The sequence below is a fragment of the Callithrix jacchus genome, chromosome 11 (assembly GCF_049354715.1).
Source record: "Callithrix jacchus isolate 240 chromosome 11, calJac240_pri, whole genome shotgun sequence".
Taxonomy (NCBI): Eukaryota; Metazoa; Chordata; class Mammalia; order Primates; family Cebidae; genus Callithrix; species Callithrix jacchus.
The window spans coordinates 100699054-100717629 of record NC_133512.1 but is presented as its reverse complement, the minus strand read 5'-3'; the positions used below and the strand labels follow the sequence as shown (position 1 = coordinate 100717629).

Genomic DNA, 18576 nt, shown 5'->3' with positions numbered 1-18576 from the left:
AGTGGTGTGATCATGACTCACTGTAGCCTCAACCTTCTGGGCTCAAGCAATTCTCCTGCCTCAGCCTCTGGGGCAACTGGGACTAAAGGTGCACACCACCATCCCTGGCTGATATTTTTATTTTTTTGTAGTGACAGGTCTAATTTTTGTTTTGATTTTTTTTTTTTTTTTTTTTTTTTTGCCCAAGGTGGTTTTAGACTTCTGGGCTCAAGCAATCCTCCTAACTTGGCCTTCCAAAGTGTTGGGATTGCAGGTGTGAGCCACTGCATCTACCCAAGATAATCTTTTTCAACAGTGTTTAAGTTCAAATTTACTTGATTTATATAGTAGTGTCTGTTATGTGCAGAAAGTATGCTACAAATTTATTTAAGATCATGCTTTGAAATAAATCATCTGAAGTTGAGATCATGAAATGACTAGTGAATGCAACGTTTCCTCCTTTGTCAACCAATAGTGTGGACCCAGCCTGGACTTGCCCAAAGTTGATCCTGGGAGTGGAACCTGTCTCATCTGTCACGTGATCTTCCATAATGACTCTAGATTACCTCTTATCTTCTCTTAAAAAAATAATTTTTGCCATTCTTTCTCTTTCATCCTCTTTCTTTTTCTTCTTCTTATATTTTCTTTCTTAAAGGGAATACTAAAAATGTTTTAAAACATTCTGTTTCCAACTTTCAGTAAAGATGAAACTTTGTCATTAGGGATTAAGGTTTGTCATCCTTGACTCTGTGGACACTTCTGTCTCTATAATTCTTTGCTTTGGAGGAACGGGCTGTCCCGTGCCCTGTAGAACCTTTAGCAGCATCTCTGGCTTCTACCCATTAAATACTAGGAGCACATATTTCCCCCAATAGTGACAACCAAAATTAAGCCAAAAGCCTCCTGGTGGCAAAAGTGCCCCTGGGTAAGAACTACTGGTATAGATGGTGCTAGTGTGTCACCTGGTAATCAGTTCATTGTGTTCCTAGGAACTATGAAAGTAAAATCAACACATTGTAAGAATTGACTCCATATTTACTTGATTTATATAGTAGTGTCTGTTATGTGCAGAAAGTGTGCACTGCATGCTGAGATTTCCATAGATTTCATATTGATAAGGATAATATTTATAGTGTTAAAGTTTACCTACATATATAGATGGCCTATGTATGTATTACAGATGAAAATACTGTTATGTCACTTTATCAGCATAAATATCGCAAAAGGAAACAACCCCTTGAATTCTCATATCTTTTGTCTGTGGCTTGTGGAGAATTATGCAACATTTCTTCTAGACATTTTTTAACCTAAGTGCTTTTGTTTTTATTAATTACATGTTACGTTTGATTTTGCCATTAGGTAGATCATCTTTTCAACCAGGATCAATTTGAACCTATAATCTCCTTTGGTTGACTGCACATTTTCCTTATTGTGAATTTAAGTTGGGAATCAAGAGGAGATTGATTAGATCTGCCATATAGTTTGGCTGGGGATTATTTATATAGTTGTGCCTTTGCATTTCACTTTTGCTAAAAAGAAATAGACATTCAAAACAATATAAATTTGTAGTCTGTTAGCAAAGTATGTTGTATAATATTCTAATATAGGTATAGTATGTTCTATAAAGCATATTACAGCATATTCTATTCTATTATAGAATATACTTTGCTAACAGAATACACATTTATGTTGTTTTCTAGTATAGGTATAGTATATTCTATAAATTATATTGTAGTATATCCTATTCTATTGTAGAATATACTTTGCTAATAGAATATAAATTTATATTGCTTTCATTCACTCTACTCACATTTAAGAAACATTAACCTTCATAAATAGCATGAAGGCTGATTTTCTCTAAAACAGAGAGCAAAGAAACAAATCAATAAAATAGCTTTAGCTTTATCTCACTCAGTTTCCACCTCAGAGGACTCTTTTTCTTTTTTTTTCTTTTTGGTTTTTTTTTTTTTTTTTTTTTTGAGACAGAATCTCACTCTGTCACCCAGGCTGGAGCGCAGTGGCACAGTCTCAACTCACTTCAACCTCCACCTCCCAGGTTCAAGTGATTCTCCTGCCTCAGCCCTGATTAGCTATGACTACAGGTACATGCCAACACATCCAGCTAATTTTTGTGTTTTTAGTAGAGACAGGGTTTCACCATGTTGGCCAGCCTGGTCTCATGATTCATGGTCGAACTCCTGACCTCATGATCCTCCCACTTTAGCCTCCCAAAGTGCTGGGATTACAGGTGTGAGCCACCACTCCTGGCATTCAAAGGATTCTTTACCTACTAATGAAGGAAACAATGCAGGCCCAATTGTGCATTTTTTGCTCTTTTAATAATACCTCCATTGACCATGTGACACCACATAACACCACTCCATGGTGATGTGCTCAGCAGTCCCAGCCAAAGCTTTTCAATTCACATAGAATGCCACACACCCTATTCTTCTCTACCTCATAGGGTTGTCATAAGAGTTGGAATGATAGGAGTGACTGCTCTTCCAAATTTGAGGATGAAGTCACTATATCATTTTTATCTTGCTTATTTGGAGATGTGCCTAGAGGGGCATAATACACAGAGAATGTGAGAATATGTTCTATCAAAAGCTCAATTGATTCAGTGATTAATGCCATTAAATTGTTTTGGAGGATGTTTTATTGCATTTACATTGAACTGACCACTGCAAAGAGCTATTTGGATAACTCAAGGCAACCTCAATCTGGTTCATATAATTCAGTTACTTATTAAGAGTCTTGAGCACAAAACTGGGGAGGGGGCTGTATGAGAATTCTGATTTCTTTTTTTTTGGCAAAAAGATACTCTTGGCTGTGATCTTATTTCTAATATTACATTGGGTTCACATTACAAAATTAAGTATACTACTATTCCCATGCTTGCTTTTCAATTGGAGAAATAGTGGGTGGTTTGGTGAACTAAACTACCACTTGTTATATTAATTCTCACTAGTTTGAATCAGAACTATAGTGGAAATACCAGAGCTAGGAACTGAGCAATAAGCAGCATTTATTTAGTGTGTCTGGCTTATATATATTGTGTCTTTATAACAAAGATGCAAAGTAGGTAATTTTCTCCCAATTTGCATATGAGAAAACCAAAGTTGAAGAATCTCACATTAAGCAATGTCACTTTAAATTTTGGTCTTTCTACCAAAGCATGTTTCTTCTTAAAGACAGCATAAAATCAGAACATAACAGATTCACATAAGAATGGTCATAATAATAATTATTATCATTACAATTATAGTTTGTATCCATAATTTATTAATCATTGATTATATGTCAGATATTGTGTTAGGTCTCTTATTTAAAACCTTACAATTCTGGTACAACTTAGAAACTCTCATTTTTTTAACAAAATGAAAATGAAGGACAAAATAAATTTTCATTTATTCATTCAATCACTAAGTATAAAAATAAAAGCAATTATGTTTTTGCTTGTTTATTCGTCCCTTATGCTCAAAGCTTCCAAAGTAACAATTTAAAAACAAAAATTTATCTGTGCCTGAGGGGAACACAGTACATTTCTAGTACAATTTTTCCTATGAGTAGTTGTTTCAACATCATGACGAAAAGTGAAGTGGCTGAATAAACTATGTCAAACAGTCATTACAAATTATTTGAAGAAATTTTAATTACAACAACAAAAAACAATATGTATTAGGTGAAGAAAATCAGAATGTAAGATTGTTTATATACAGAGCAATATCTCTTTTGCTCAGCAGTTTAATTTAAAAATGTTCAAAAATTACATCAAAATACTAATATTTGTGAGATATTGTATTATGGATAAGCTTCTTCGTCAGACTTTTCTGAATTAATAATATGCAATAACTTTATGGCTGGGCATGGTGGCTTGTGCCTGTAATTCCAGCACTTTGGGAGGCCAAGGTAGGCAGATCACCTGAGATCGGGAGTTCAAGATCAGCCTGATTAACATGGAGAAACCCCATCTCTACTAAAAATACAAAATCAGCCAGGCATGGTGGTGCTTGCCTGTAATCCCAGCTACTCAGGAGGCTGAGGCAGGAGAATCACTTGAACCTGGGAAGCGGAGGTTGCGGTGAGCCGAGATTGCGCCATTGCACTCCAGCCTGGGTAACAAGAGCGAAACTCCGTCTAAAAAAAAAAAAAAAAAAAAAAAAAAAAGAAAACAAACAAACTAATAACTTTATTACTAATATTCAAATATTACTATAATTACTGAAAGACAAACACTGTCTTCAACTTCTATAGGGCATCTAAAATAGTCACGCTTATAGAATCAGAAAGTGGAGCAGTCGGTGCTAGGGCTTGGGGAGGAAGGAGAAATGTAGAATTGCTATAAATGGGCATGAAGTTCAGCAAAATGCATACATTCTGAAATGTGCTGCACGACATTGTACTTGTAGTCAGAAATAATGCACTGAACACTTAAAAATTTGTTGAGAGTAGATCTCATGTGTTTTTACCACTATAAAATAAAATTAAAATACATTATTAGCCTAAAATGTGAAAAATGGAATTATATATATGTAATTTGCTTTAAAATATTATTTTAAAATGTGTACAAGATTTGAATCTCAACATATAAATTCAGATGTGCATCAAACTTCTCATCCTTTTATCAACAATTTTAATTTTAAGCTTCCATCTTGCTATTCTTTCCAAAGACTTACTCTAAGTCAATCTTGGTTTCATTTTATTTCAGTCTTACTGTGTCATTGTGTATACACACTTGTCTGTGCATACAATGATGCATGTGTGTATACACTCACATGTTCCCAGAGACTAGTTGTGATACTTACAGAGGCCCCCGTCTGTATTTCCTCCTCCAAGACTCAGTGATTCTCTGCTGGTTCTTTGGTGGCGTTGGAACTTGAATCAATTGGGAAATGTGTTGATTGTCCATCTATAAATAATTATCCCAAAATAACAACCAATTTTCTTATTTAAAAAAGAAAATACTAGCTGAATAAACTAGTTTACTTATTGTTCATATACTAGTAACATAATTCAAAAATTATTCTTCATGATATATATAAAATGAACACCATAGACAGTACCTAAAATCTATATTTTAAATGTCACATGAAAAAGCAGTATAATATCAGTATATTATTGTGATTTATATGTCACAATTTATCCCTTCTTAAATATCATATAGAATGCTTAGAATTGTAAGAAATCAAAGATTACTCACAATGTCGTTCACAACGTCACTTTTAGTTTGGAACAGAATATGCGTGTACAGGGATTGTTTGCAGTAACCATATTATGAAGTGTAGCATTATTCTCTATTATGAATGATGTGATATAATGAAACAAGATGACCCTTTGGGTTTAAAGACCAAAGTAAATGCCACATTTACTAAATGGGTATATTTGAGATGATTGCTTTGGCTTTCCAAAACCCATCTTTGCCACTCACATTAGGAATAATAATGCTTACTTCGTAGGTTTTTCATGAAGGTTAAATTAGACAATAAATGCAATGTGGTTAGCACCATGGCTGGTTTAAGGCAGGGACATACACAGATTAGCCATTATTATTCCTGTTGCTTCCTTTGTTCTTAGTTCTGCCCTTTGGTAGTGCGTAGGGTTACACAGTAACTGTTTGTTTACTTCCTATATTTTCAACTCTGAGATGAATTTTATTATCCAGCATCTGTTCTTAACCTCACAAGAAAATATGCCTTAAACATTAATTAAGCATCGAAATTGAGGTCTTGATGCTCACACAGAGAAATAAGAAATAAGCATTTTCTAGAAGGATTTCCCTTCAGATCAAAATATAATTTACAGTACTCAGGAAAGATTTTCTCTCTGCAGTGATTGACTTTAAAGCAATATAGCCGACAGGAGTCATGGAGCTAGAAAATGTCAAGAGGTAGCATGTATTTTTCTAGTCCACCTACTAAGTTGGCAGAGGAAGAACTGACAACTCCTTCAAAGAGAAAATGGTTCTTCCTGAGACTTCCCTGCAAGGAACTCATAGCCGAACCATACTGGGTTTGGTTTTAGTGCTTATCCCCATGCTCTTCTACATTAGATTGAGGGTAACATGTATGTATTTACTTCTATTAGAATTCATCAATAGGTGGACTTTGAGTGTGAGTATTCTGCCTTGCATGTAAGAGATATTCTTGAAATATTTGTGAAAGAATAAATCTCTATTTTTCCTATCCGATATATGAATTGACTTTGTTGGTAAGAAATGGCCAATTGCTCAGCAATTTACACTGGAGGATAATTAGTACAACCACAGGTATGGGACACACTGGGGTTCCTTCACATACCCGGACACTTTACAGATGCATTGTTAAGGGAGAAGGAGCTATTGGCGATCTCAGTTTTTCCTGGAAAATAAAAATAATTGTTGTATGCCCAGTGGAACTATGAAGAAGTATATTGAGCCCAAGAAAGTAGAGAATGTTTACACTTAAGCTATTTTTAAATAATAAATTAATTCTATGAGAAACAGAAACGTGAGACAAAAATGTCTAGTAATTAATGTAGAGTCCAGTGTAAGGACTTAAACACAGGTATATTTGCAAAGAAAGCTCAGCACATTTGTGTCATAAAAATCCTTGGGAGAATTACTCTTACCAAGTCACAGTTCTGATTTATCAAAATTGTATGATCATTTTAACATTATAGAAGGGTAAGGATATGTAATCTGGCTAAGAATTACAGCAGCTTTCAAGAAAGAGAGAAGACAGAAAATGGAGAGATGGAAAGAAATAGAGACAACTTATTAAAATCAATATAAAATATATGTCACTTAATAACACTTTTTCAATCTTTAACAAATATCCTCTAGTGATTTTTAGGCATAGCACTTCATAAGCCTTTTGAAATGGCATGTTAAAGTAGTATTCAAATGCTGCCTTACCATTAGCATGCTATTTAATGTATCATTTGAATTTTTAATTTTGGAAGTTCTTAGAAATTGTGTATTGAGTAAGCATTAACAAAAGATTATTAACACTCCAATATCAACTTAATTGATATATCAGAATTCTTATGACAAATAGTTTATACATTTGTTTCACACATTATGATATGGAAAAAACTAGCACATATACACTCTGTATATTGCTGTGAAGTGCATATTCTATCATTAAAAACTCTCGATTGTATAACAACATGCTTGTGAGATACTTGATGAAAGGGTAGCATCTCAACTGCTAAATGATGTGGAAGAATTCTTTGACCACGCCGTCTGTAGAGAGCTGACATTTTCCCACTGCTTCACATAGCACTCTTCACAAAAGGTGAGTGTTGTTTGGATTATCTTGAATGCACACACACCGCCTATCTTTCCCCCTTTCTTTCCCCCCACCTTCTTCCCATCTCCAGTCAACAGTTCTTATCATGTGTTTTTCTATAGTTACAAAATATTCAATTCAGCAGAAGGGACCTATTCAATGTCAACATATATTTAAATAAAGAACAATAAAGAAGATATAACTGTAGTAAATGGAAAATCATTCTCTCCATCTTCAACAAAACTATATAAAACAAATCCATTTTGTAAAAATGTTAAAATCTTCACATTTGACTGACTGTATTTCAGTCTAAAAAGACAAGATTTTTAGAGCTAAAACTGTAAAGCCCACATCCATTTGGCAGTTTCAAGAGTTCAAATTCCTTATGAAATAAGCTGATGAAAGTGTTGAAACTGCACAAATGAAAAATAAAATGCTGGGTCTTTAAATGTCTTTCAAATCAAGTAAATCTGTTCTGTACATATTTTTCTTCTAATCTCTTTTTTAGTTTAGAAAAGTTTAGGTGAGATTGTTTTAAATGCACAAACGGACAAGAAGTCTACTGTAATATCGAGCCTTGTCCAAATCTCAACTCTTTCCTTATTAGCTATGAAGCCTCAACAAGTCATTGATCCTTTTGGAATTCAGTTTTCTATATATAAGGTCATAATAGCTATTTTTTAATTTTGTTAATTACTAATTGAAAAGTTTAATGGAGCCAGGCAGGGTGGCTCATGCCTGTAATCCCAGCACTTTGGGAGCCTGAGTAGGGCGGATAAGAAGGTCAAGAGATTGAAACCATCCTGGCCAACATGGTGAAACCCCGTCTCTACTAAAAAATACAAAAATTAACTGGGCATGGTGGCATGCACCTGTAGTCCCAGCTACTCAGGCGGCTGAGGCAGGATAATTGCTTGAGCCCAGGAGGTGAAGGTTGCAGTGAGCCGAGATCACGCCCCTGCACTCCAGTCTGGCGTCTGGTGACAGAGCAAGACTCTGTCTCAAAAAAAAGGAAAAATTTAATGGAAAATGTCTTGCAAATAGTAATTATTCAGAAAATGGCAGCCATTTGAATCTTCACTTAGAGACTATTTCGTCTTCTAAATCAGCAAATAAATTGGATAAGAATGAAATCAAGTTACTACAGACAAACTTTTCATCTAAATATGAGCCTATTTGTACTAACTATTCAGAAATTGAGGAGGTACAATATTTAAGTACAATTTAAGGTGATCTTTTCCAACTCTCATATTTAAACACCAGGTAAACAACATTAGCAGTGGCTGTAGTTTGTTGGTTGGCAACTAGCTGGTTAGTGGCAGACACAGATTTGAACCTACATGTCTGTTGTGGGGATAAGCCTTTCCTCTTATATCCTATCACTTTTATGTTCAGTTTCTCTCGTAAGTTAAAATTTTATGAGGAATTAATTATGCTTTTTTTTGTATATTCTTCAAGTCCATTATCAATTTCTTATAGACATAAACTGGTTATTATACTGAATTCCTACTCTTCTCAGAATCTCAAAATGTAAATTACACGAAGCTGATAGTCATTTTTAAGTTAATTATTGGAAGCAGAAATTATTATTATAAGTAAAAATTATTGGAAATATATTTCTGATTTTACTTCATTGTAGTCTATTAAAACTGAGTCTTCAAGAAAATAAAGACAGTGATTTTCTCATAAACTTGACTCATATCTTTTGTACCTGTCTCCTTTCCAAACTCTAAAGTCTACAAAAGGTAAAAAAGGTGGTTTTATAAAAAAGCACCTTACAAGTTAATTCAGAGGTCTAAAAGCAAAAACTTGACATCTGCAACAGGAGCTTGATGTACAGAAATGAGGAGGCAGCAAAGGTCACACTGACCTATTATTTAAGTAGAAAGAACAAAAGTTTTCTCACTGATCCTAACAGTTCTTTAAACTGAACTAATGATGTCAGTAGACTGCAACGTTCAGCAGACCATTGTCAGTTCTAAGGTTATTTCCACAGTGTTACCAGTACAGCCAAGGCATCAGATGACAGACTACTTCAAATCTCACCTCTACTTGCCAAAGTGGGATTAGAACAGTACAGGTAACACGCAGACAGTGGCCTCTCCCTGCTCAGCTGCAGTTGCTGTCTAGATGGGCTTTCCATTTTATAAAACTGAACAGCATATCACACTGGAAATTGTTTTTGCCTTGTAGATATATCTGGTAACAAATTCTGACATATTGGATTTTATAAATTCTATTTAAGCCTTACAGGAGATTCTGAGTTTCCTAAAATTCTTGCTGCATTCATTCCCAATTATAGACTAGAAAGTGTTCATTCAGACTCCTACAAAGTGTTCATACAGACTCTAACTAGCTTTTCTTACTGAGAAAGTAAATTTGAGCAGAGTGCTCAAACTCATAATGGAGAATAGTTGAGATGAAAAATGTTGACATCATTTAAATGTAATTCATTCAACAGGTTCATTTTCCCTAACCATGGTGAGTATTTATTTCCTCTTTATTTAGAAGACCACATGTTAGACTGTGTTTTAGTCAGGTGAGGTTGCTGTAACAAATTACCATAGATTAGGTGATTATAAACACTATAAATTTATTTCTTATAGTTTTGGGAGCTGGAAGTGTAAGATCAGGATGCTGGCATGGTCAGCTTTGGAGGAAGGCCCTGTGTCCGGTGGCAGACTGCTAGTTTCTTGTTACATCATTATACAGTGAAGAGAATGAGCTAGCTCTCTGGTCTCTTCTTAAAATGGAACTAGTCCCACTCATAAGGCCTCCACCCTTGTGACCTAATTAACTCACAAAGGCCTCCACCTCCAAAGATGCTTTACTAGGGGTCAGATTTCAACATGAAATTTGGGAGAGGACACAAACACTTGGGCAGTAAGAGATTAGATCTACTAAACTCCAAAAACTGTGTATTACTATTACAAAAAATGGCATTTTGTAATAATTCGTTTTTATGACTATGCTATAATATTTACAATGTAACAGTGACTAATCAAAACCCCACCTGTCCCACATTAATTCAAGCATCCATAGCAGATATTCTGAACTGTCTCTAGAATACAAATCTTGGATGCGACAGGTACTATTTCACTTTGGACAAACTACTTAATTTTTGAGCTTCAACCTCCTTATCCTTAAAGATGAAACAGAAATTCTTCAATGGTAAAAAGAAAATAGTTTCAACAAGTATTATCTTAAGTGTCTTATGAAGCCTCCTCAGCTCAGTCCACACTCGTATAATGCTCTCGATTAAAATTAGGTTGTTCTTTTCCAGTTCCATTTTGTTTTAGTTTCTTTCCTTTTTTTTTTTTTTTCTTTTCTTTTGAGATGGAGTCTTTGTCACTCAGGCTGGAGTGCAGTGGCGCAATCTCGGCTCACTGCAACCTCAACCTCCTGGGTTCAAGCAATTCTCCTGCCTCAACCTACCAAGTAGCTGGGATTACAGGTGCTCTGCACCAGGCCCAGCTATTTTTTTTTTTTTTTTTTTTTTTTTTGTATTTTTAGTACAGAGGGGATTTCACCATGTTAGCCAGGATGTTCTGGATCTCCCGACCTTGGTGATCCGCTTGTCTCAACCTTCCAACATTCTGGGATTATAGGTGTGAACCACCACACCCAGCCTGTGTTAGTTTCTCATACAGCACAATTTCCACAAAGTTATGCCTTGAAATAGACATTTATTATTTTACTTGTTTTATGGACTAGGTGTCTAGGCATGGGTCAGCTCATTGACATATCAGCCTAGGTTGTGGCTTGGGCTGAGACTCAGGTTTCTCAGGCGAGCTCGAATACCGTTGGCAGAGGTCATTTTATTGCAGCTGTGGAACTCAGGACGGTTTACTTCTTCAGGGATGGCAGGAGAGAGAGTCTTTGTTGCTACAAATCTCAAATCTCTGTACCCTGTTTTAAGGGGGTCACCTGCCAGAGTCAGGCCAGTTAAGGGTGGTCACTCTTCTGACCCAAAATCAGCTGATTAGAGACCTGTGAGTGTCAGTTTTATGTGTCCATTTGGCAAGGACAGTCTCATTGGTTAGCCAATCAAACATTAATATAGGTGTTTATGAAAGTATTTTATAGACATGATTAAACTCTATAATAAATTGATTTGAAGTAAAGGAGCCTATCTCCAGTAGTCGGGGTGGTCCTGGGCTTCTTCCCAAGAGTTTCAAGTTTACCTTTCATGACAGCTTGTCCTGTGGACTTCAGACCTGCCAAGTCAGGCCCTAGATCTTAATACTTGTGTGTCCTTCTGTGTGTTAGTCCATTTTGCATTGCTGGAAAGGAATACCTGCAGCGGGGTAATTTAGAAAACAAAACAGTTTATTTGGCTTATGGTGCTGCAGGCTGTACAGGAAGTGCTGGCATCTTCTGGTGAGACCTCAGGAAAGTTTACTCAATGGCAGATGGCAAGGGAAATCGGTGTCTCACATGGCCAGAGATGGAGTGAAAGAGAGAGAAAGTGTCAGGCCATTTTAAACAATCAGATCTCATGGGGAAAATATAGAGCAAGAACTCACTCATTACCCTGGGGAGGGCACCGAGCCATTCATGAGGGATCCACCCCATGACAACTCTCACTAGGCCCCTCCTCCATCATTAGCAAATACATTTCAGTGTTAGATTGTGGAAGCATAAATATGCAAACTCAATCATCCTGGTTCTGTTTCTCTAGTGAATCCCCTGGCTGATACAGGACCTTAATTACATGTACTAAATCCACTCATATGCTGTATAACATAACCAAAATCAGAAGAGCGAACCCATCATATTCACAGATTCTGTTCACACCCAGAAGAAGGGGATTACACAGGTCACCTGTACCAGAGGCAAGGACTCCTAGGAGCCATCTCAGAATTCTGCCTCCCACATATTCTCCAACTATTTAGTTTTTCTTTTCTTATAAATTATGTTCAGTGGTGAACAAACAGTACAACTTTTTGGGATGGGACCGTAAGAAAGCAGTTGGTAGGGAAAAGAAGAGGTCGCATAAATAATGGGATTAAAGCTTGATTCAACATAGGGATTGAGCAAAGATGTAAAAAGTGGATCTCCCATTCTGACAATCAAAGATCCAGTTCCCCAAACTCATTAGTAGCTAATCTCAAAGTTGTTTACTTAGTATCATCCTCTCTTTTCCAGTAGGTAGACTTGTCCAATAGAACTTTCTGTGATAGAGGAAATGTTCTACTTCTGCTTTGTTCAATACGGTAGCCACTAGCTATATGTAGCTATGGAACATTTAAAATATGGCAATAGTGGCTGAGAAACAGATTTTTTGTTATGAACTGATTTAAATTTAACTTTAAATAACCATATTGGGATAGTGGCTGCAGCATTAGACAACACAGCATAGAGGAATAATCTATCTGTCACAGCTGGAATTCTATAAGAAACTTGACAGCGTTGGCTATAAATAAGACTTGTGATACCTCTGCAGTTTCAGCATTTGTTTTATTAATGTGTACCTGATAAACAAATTACCTGAAAATCTCTTTTCAACCAGAAACAAAATAGACTGGCTCAGTACTATGCTTTTTACATATTGCAATTTCATGTGCTTTGTTTTCACTTTAAAGAAAATATGTTATGCCTATCTACAATTGGAGGGGGAAATTAGGTATACAGCATAGTCTCTTTCCATGTGGAATCTTTTGAGGGGGACTAGATTCATCTGAAACATTCAAATAAAAATATAAACCGCTCTTTTCCTTCGGCACGCCACTGAAGATCCTGGTGTCGCTATGGGCCGCCGCCCCGCCCGTTGTTACCGATATTGTAAGAACAAGCCGTACCCAAAGTCCCGCTTCTGCCGAGGTGTCCCTGACGCCAAAATTCGCATCTTTGACCTGGGGCGGAAGAAGGCAAAAGTGGATGAGTTTCCACTCTGTGGCCACATGGTATCGGATGAATATGAGCAGCTCTCCTCTGAAGCCCTGGAGGCTGCCCGAATTTGTGCCAATAAGTACATGGTGAAAAGTTGTGGCAAAGATGGCTTTCATATCCGAGTGCGGCTCCATCCCTTCCACGTCATCCGCATCAACAAGATGTTGTCCTGTGCTGGGGCTGACAGGCTCCAAACAGGCATGCGAGGTGCCTTTGGAAAGCCCCAGGGCACTGTGGCCAGGGTTCACATTGGCCAAGTGATCATGTCCATCCGCACCAAGCTGCAGAACAAGGAGCATGTGATTGAGGCCCTGAGCAGGGCCAAGTTCAAGTTCCCTGGCCGCCAGAAGATCCACATCTCAAAGAAGTGGGGCTTCACCAAGTTCAATGCCGGTGAATTTGAAGACATGGTGGCTGAGAAGCGGCTCATCCCAGATGGCTGTGGGGTTAAGTACATCCCCAATCGTGGCCCTCTGGACAAGTGGCGGGCCCTGCACTCATGAGGGTTTCCACTGTGCTACCCTCCCGTAATAATGAACCAATAAATTGACTTCCTGTCCAAAAAAATATATATATAAACCAGCATAAATGCAGAAGCAGAAAAACTACATTGCCTGTAGGGGAAAAATTACCTATCAATTATTCTATAGCTAAAACCATATATGGTAAGCTCATTTTCAAGGTTCAAATCCTCTGAGAAGTATCATCATATTAAGCGCACCTAAGAATGGATATCTGGAGGGAATTCTGAGGTCCCAATTGACAGTCTGTCAAAGTTTGGTCCTAGAGAGCTCAGAAGGACTGTTAGAATGCTGATGTGATCCAGAGATTTCCCAATGCTGGTTTTAGTCTTTGATTTCTACATAGCCTACCTGTGGTGCCTACCTATGGTTCTACACTGAGGTGGAACTCCAGGGAATTTAAAGAGCTTTGCATTTGTTATTAAACTGAAAGAGTCATATAACCTTGCCAGGGAAAGAAGACAGGGATGCAACCGCTGAGCTGATGATTAAGGCCCCATGCTTTTATGTTCTTCTTAGAGGAGGGATTACGTGTCAGGTAACTTTAACTAGCTTGCACAAATTTCTCTTGAATATACTCCTATCAGTGGCTGGAAGGTATAAGGAATTATTTCAGAAGGCTTCTCATTTATGATGGATTTGTATCAGAACATTATTTAAAACTCAACAACAGGAACCTCTGTTTTCAAAAGAAGCAAAATTAAAGGAAATTTACCACTGGAAGCGTGTGTGTGTATGTGTGTGTGTGTGTGTGGGTGTGTGTGTGTTTACTTCACCTCAAGCCTGGGACCTGGGTACATGATTTGGCCTCTCTTTTTCTCCCAGGACCTCATTACGTATCCCTGTATCCCTCTGTGTCTTCATCTCTGTGGGACTCTTGCTTGACTTCTTCCAGCTGTTCCACTGGAGACACATTCCTTTTATGTTGCTGTGTAAAACAATCCAACCCAGCCTTCTGACTGGTGCTCTAGGGCCTGTAATTTCATCTGCAAATGGCCCATCAAAGTGTTTAGTTAAATTTTCTCTATAAGAGAAATTTTCAAGCAGTGTTTTAAAATGGTGGCTTTTTCTTCTTTCTAACAAGTAATGAACTGATATTGTTAAAGTTATTCATCTAACAGGTGTAAAGCAGATTATCCTGCCAAAAAAAAAAAAAAACAAAACAAAACCATGTATACATTCCTCCAACCACACTCTGTGGGAACAGCAGCAGGACTCCCCCGTGCATCATTCAGCAAACAGGAGATGCATCCCTCTCCTGTACCATTTATATTATGCTTTAATTATCTCTCTACATGACTGCAGTCCTCAAATAAAAATGAGTTCCTGGCGGCAGAAAAAGTTTCATATCAATTTTTGTAACCCCGGGCCCTAGTATGCTCTCTGGCACCTAATTATAACAATCAATGAACATTTAATAGGGTCATCATTCACTTAACAAATATTCCCTGCCCATGTATGAGAAAGTGACATTTAAGCTGAGATCTGTAAAATGAGTAAGAGTGAGACATGTGGAAAGGAAGATACAGGTAGCTGAGGCTGAGGGAGTGGCACAGAATGAATGAACTAGCAAGTTAATGAATGATCAAAAATACTGGTCCATGTAGTACTAGACAGAGAATTAAAAATATTTTGTCTCATGTCATTCTTGAGAGTTCTGGCCATCTGTATTAAAAGCTATTGCTTGGTCGTAATAATATTCATTGATTGAATAGTTGTTACTAAGAACCAACCATGTGCCAGGAGCTGGATATGCCCACAGTATCATGATGAAAATAAAAAGCAGTCTCTGCCTTTTTGGGGGAGACTGACATTAAAGGTCTGCATAGTGGAGGTCATATTGCACCTGTGCTCATCCTGGAGGTTGCTGGTGCTCTCAAGATATTAGAGGCCAACAGAAGTGTGACTTCAGTAGTGATCTAAGGGAGGACTTCTCCAAGGAGGTGATGGGTGGTTGAGCTTTGGAAGCTGGGTGAGGGCAGGAGGGAGGATCATATTTGAAGTAAACAAAAGAGCAAAAACAGAACTCTTGGGGCAGGAAGGCAAAGCTGGTGTGGCTGCAGCACCAAGAGTGAAGGGAGATTTGGTATAAAATGAGGCTGGAGGGTTGAGGAATCCTGCAATACATGGCTTTTTAGGTGATGTTCCTGATTTCTAGTTTTGATTCCATTGGAAGCCCAAAGAGATGCCACCAAACTATCTTAAGCCAAGAGTTTGTGTGAGTTGGGTGATGAGCATGGAGGAAGCATACCTTGATCGTGTCTGTGAAGTATTTGGGTCAAGTATAAAATTATCAACCAAGACAAAAGTATGCCAAATTGCAGGGTCTTTATTGCCGGCGACCACGAAGGACTCATGACTCTCCAACCCATGGCCCCAAACTCAGGGCGATCAGGGTATTTAAGCTGAAAAACCACATCCTGGTTTTAGGATTGAGTGGATGCAGGGCAAGCAACTTTACAGAAGCTTATTTTGGTAACTACTGATAAGCAAAGGCCAGACAGTTACTGACAAGAGAAAGGCAAGCAGTTTTTCATGGTGGGCATTCTTTAGAGCAAGCTAGCAGTTTTGCTTACAGAAACCAAGGTCAGCAGTTATTGCGAGGAGAATGGGGCAGCCGTTACAACTTATTTTTGGAAAAATAGCTTTGTCTTATAAAATGGCATTGCTCAGATTCTAACTCTAGGCCCGCTATAGCACATCTGCTCTGGGTAAAGCTTTGCTTTGACTGTTGTGTGGAGGACAGGTCTGAAGGCAGCAAGAGAAGATTCGGGAACACCAGTCACAAAATATGGCTGCAGTGTGGGAGAGACTTGGCAGCCTAGACTAGGATGGTGGTAGCAGAGTGGGAATACCTGGGAGGATTGGAGAGCTATTAGAAGGTAAAATCTACAGGGCTTAGTTATGGATTGAATATGAGCTGTGGTGGACAAAAGTGTGGAAATGCCTCCCATGTGTCTGTTTTGTTTTATCTGCTATTGGGCAATACCATGCAGATATGGGCTGATGGGAGAAAATCAGGTTTAAAGAAAGGATCACACATCTGGTTTTTACTTTTTTATTTTTGAGGAGGCTGAACTTACACTCAGGGTCTTTCTTTTCTTTTCTTTTTCTTTAAACTTTTAATTTCAGGACTGAATATGCAGGTTTGTTTTATAGATAAGGAGATGTGGCACATATGTTCCATAAAATACTATGCAGCCATAAAAAAGAATGAGTTCATGTCCTTTGCAGGGACATGGATGACACTGCAGACCATCATCGTTAGCAAACTAATGCAGAAACAAAGCACCAAATACCACATATTCTCACTTATGAGCAGGAGCTAAATAATGAGAACACGTTGTCAATGCTGAATCTGAAGTGCCTTTACAGAATTTACAAGGTGCCACATGGACAGCTGAATAAAGGAGTCAAGATCTCAACATGGATAGGGCAATGACAAATTGAGACTTAGCTATGCATAGGAGAAGTAATTGAAACCATATCTGGATGAGATCACCTAAGGAGCGAATATAGGGTGAGAAAAGCAGAGCAGCTAAGGCTGTCCCTTAATTCTAAAATCGAATGGCTGAACGATGGAACATAAACTTCAAAGCAGAGAATGAATGCCAGGTAGGTCAAGGGAAATCCTCAAGGGACATGTGACAAGAAAGCAGGCCTGGGGATAGAAATGGGCACCAGGGATGAACACTGCTGTGAGATCACGAAAGATGAGGACTAAAACATTGTCCAGTAACTTCGAAAAATTGCAGTTGTTGGTGACCACAGCATGAATTGTGTATTGAAGTGGTAAAAATTAAAACCTGAGTGATGTGAATTGAGGAGTGTGAGGATGATGGGTGGGGTTAGGAGATTGAATCAGAAAATATAGTGTGGCATTTCCAAGTTAAACACAGCATCCGATAATAGAATAAAGATGAGGCAATTCATTTGTTCTTTTAAACAGCCTGCTTTTGGAATCAAGATTGTGAATTAAATTAACCTATTATTATTTATTGATATATGACAGCTCAGTAGCTAGTCCACTCCATAGAATGTACCACATTCTATTCACCCTGGCTGAAGAACTGTAGACAACATCCAACATTTTCAGTGGCAGCCCCTCAAAACAAACATGTTACCCTGATAATCATTCTGCTTCCCTTCTTTTGTTGCTTCTGGAGATCTCCATCTGCTCTTCCTTTTATCATCTGCTTGATATTCTTGGATGGTGTGCTTGGTTGGCCTATACTATGGGTTTTGATAGGCAAGTAACAGCGTTCTCCTTCCCCATTATAGCTGATGTTCATCTTTTGGCTATGATAAATATTTGCTCATTTCCTTCCATCTGCATATGGCAAAGCTACCAATCCATCTTTTCCTCCCCATCTTCATCTCTGCTAAGTGCTTCCCCCGCTACCATTTCTATTTATATGGTTGACCAGTTAGCATTTCTCCACGTTCATAATTTAGAAGCCCCATTAGATGTAAAACAATTGCCCTCTCATGTTTCCTTTGTTACAATTGTATGGAACCTTTTATAAGTTCTATTTATAAGTAGAATGATATGAATTAATAGAAAAGTGTCAGTGAAACAGGTCACAATATATATAAAATTAAAAATGAAAATTGATCATTTAAATAATATTATGGCTCTTTGAAACAAATTTATACCCTATAACAGGAGGTTTGTGTTTTGTCTTATTTCATTTTTGATGTGTTTCTATTGAAAGTGAGATTACAGTCAAGAATTTTCAAAACCTTCTGGGGTGAGATTTGAAAGCTTCAACTATGTTAATAGCTGTGCTTGGCCCATCTAAAGGTGCTTTGCTCCTTCTGAGCATTTTTTTTAGAGTTCTTATATACGAAGACAATACATTTATAACCAAGCTTATTGAGGGCACAGACTGTGAATGAGGTTTAACTTGAGA

At 37.6% G+C, this 18576-nt stretch overlaps 1 protein-coding gene and 1 pseudogene across 1 annotated transcript in view; both read left to right on the top strand.

Moving 5' to 3' along the window:
- The window catches only part of CNTNAP2 (contactin associated protein 2), a 2303447-nt gene that overhangs the window by 907863 nt on the left and 1377008 nt on the right, over window positions 1-18576 (top strand). The window lies entirely within an intron of this gene.
- On the top strand, window positions 12959-13709 carry LOC100397414 (ribosomal protein L10 pseudogene; annotated as a pseudogene).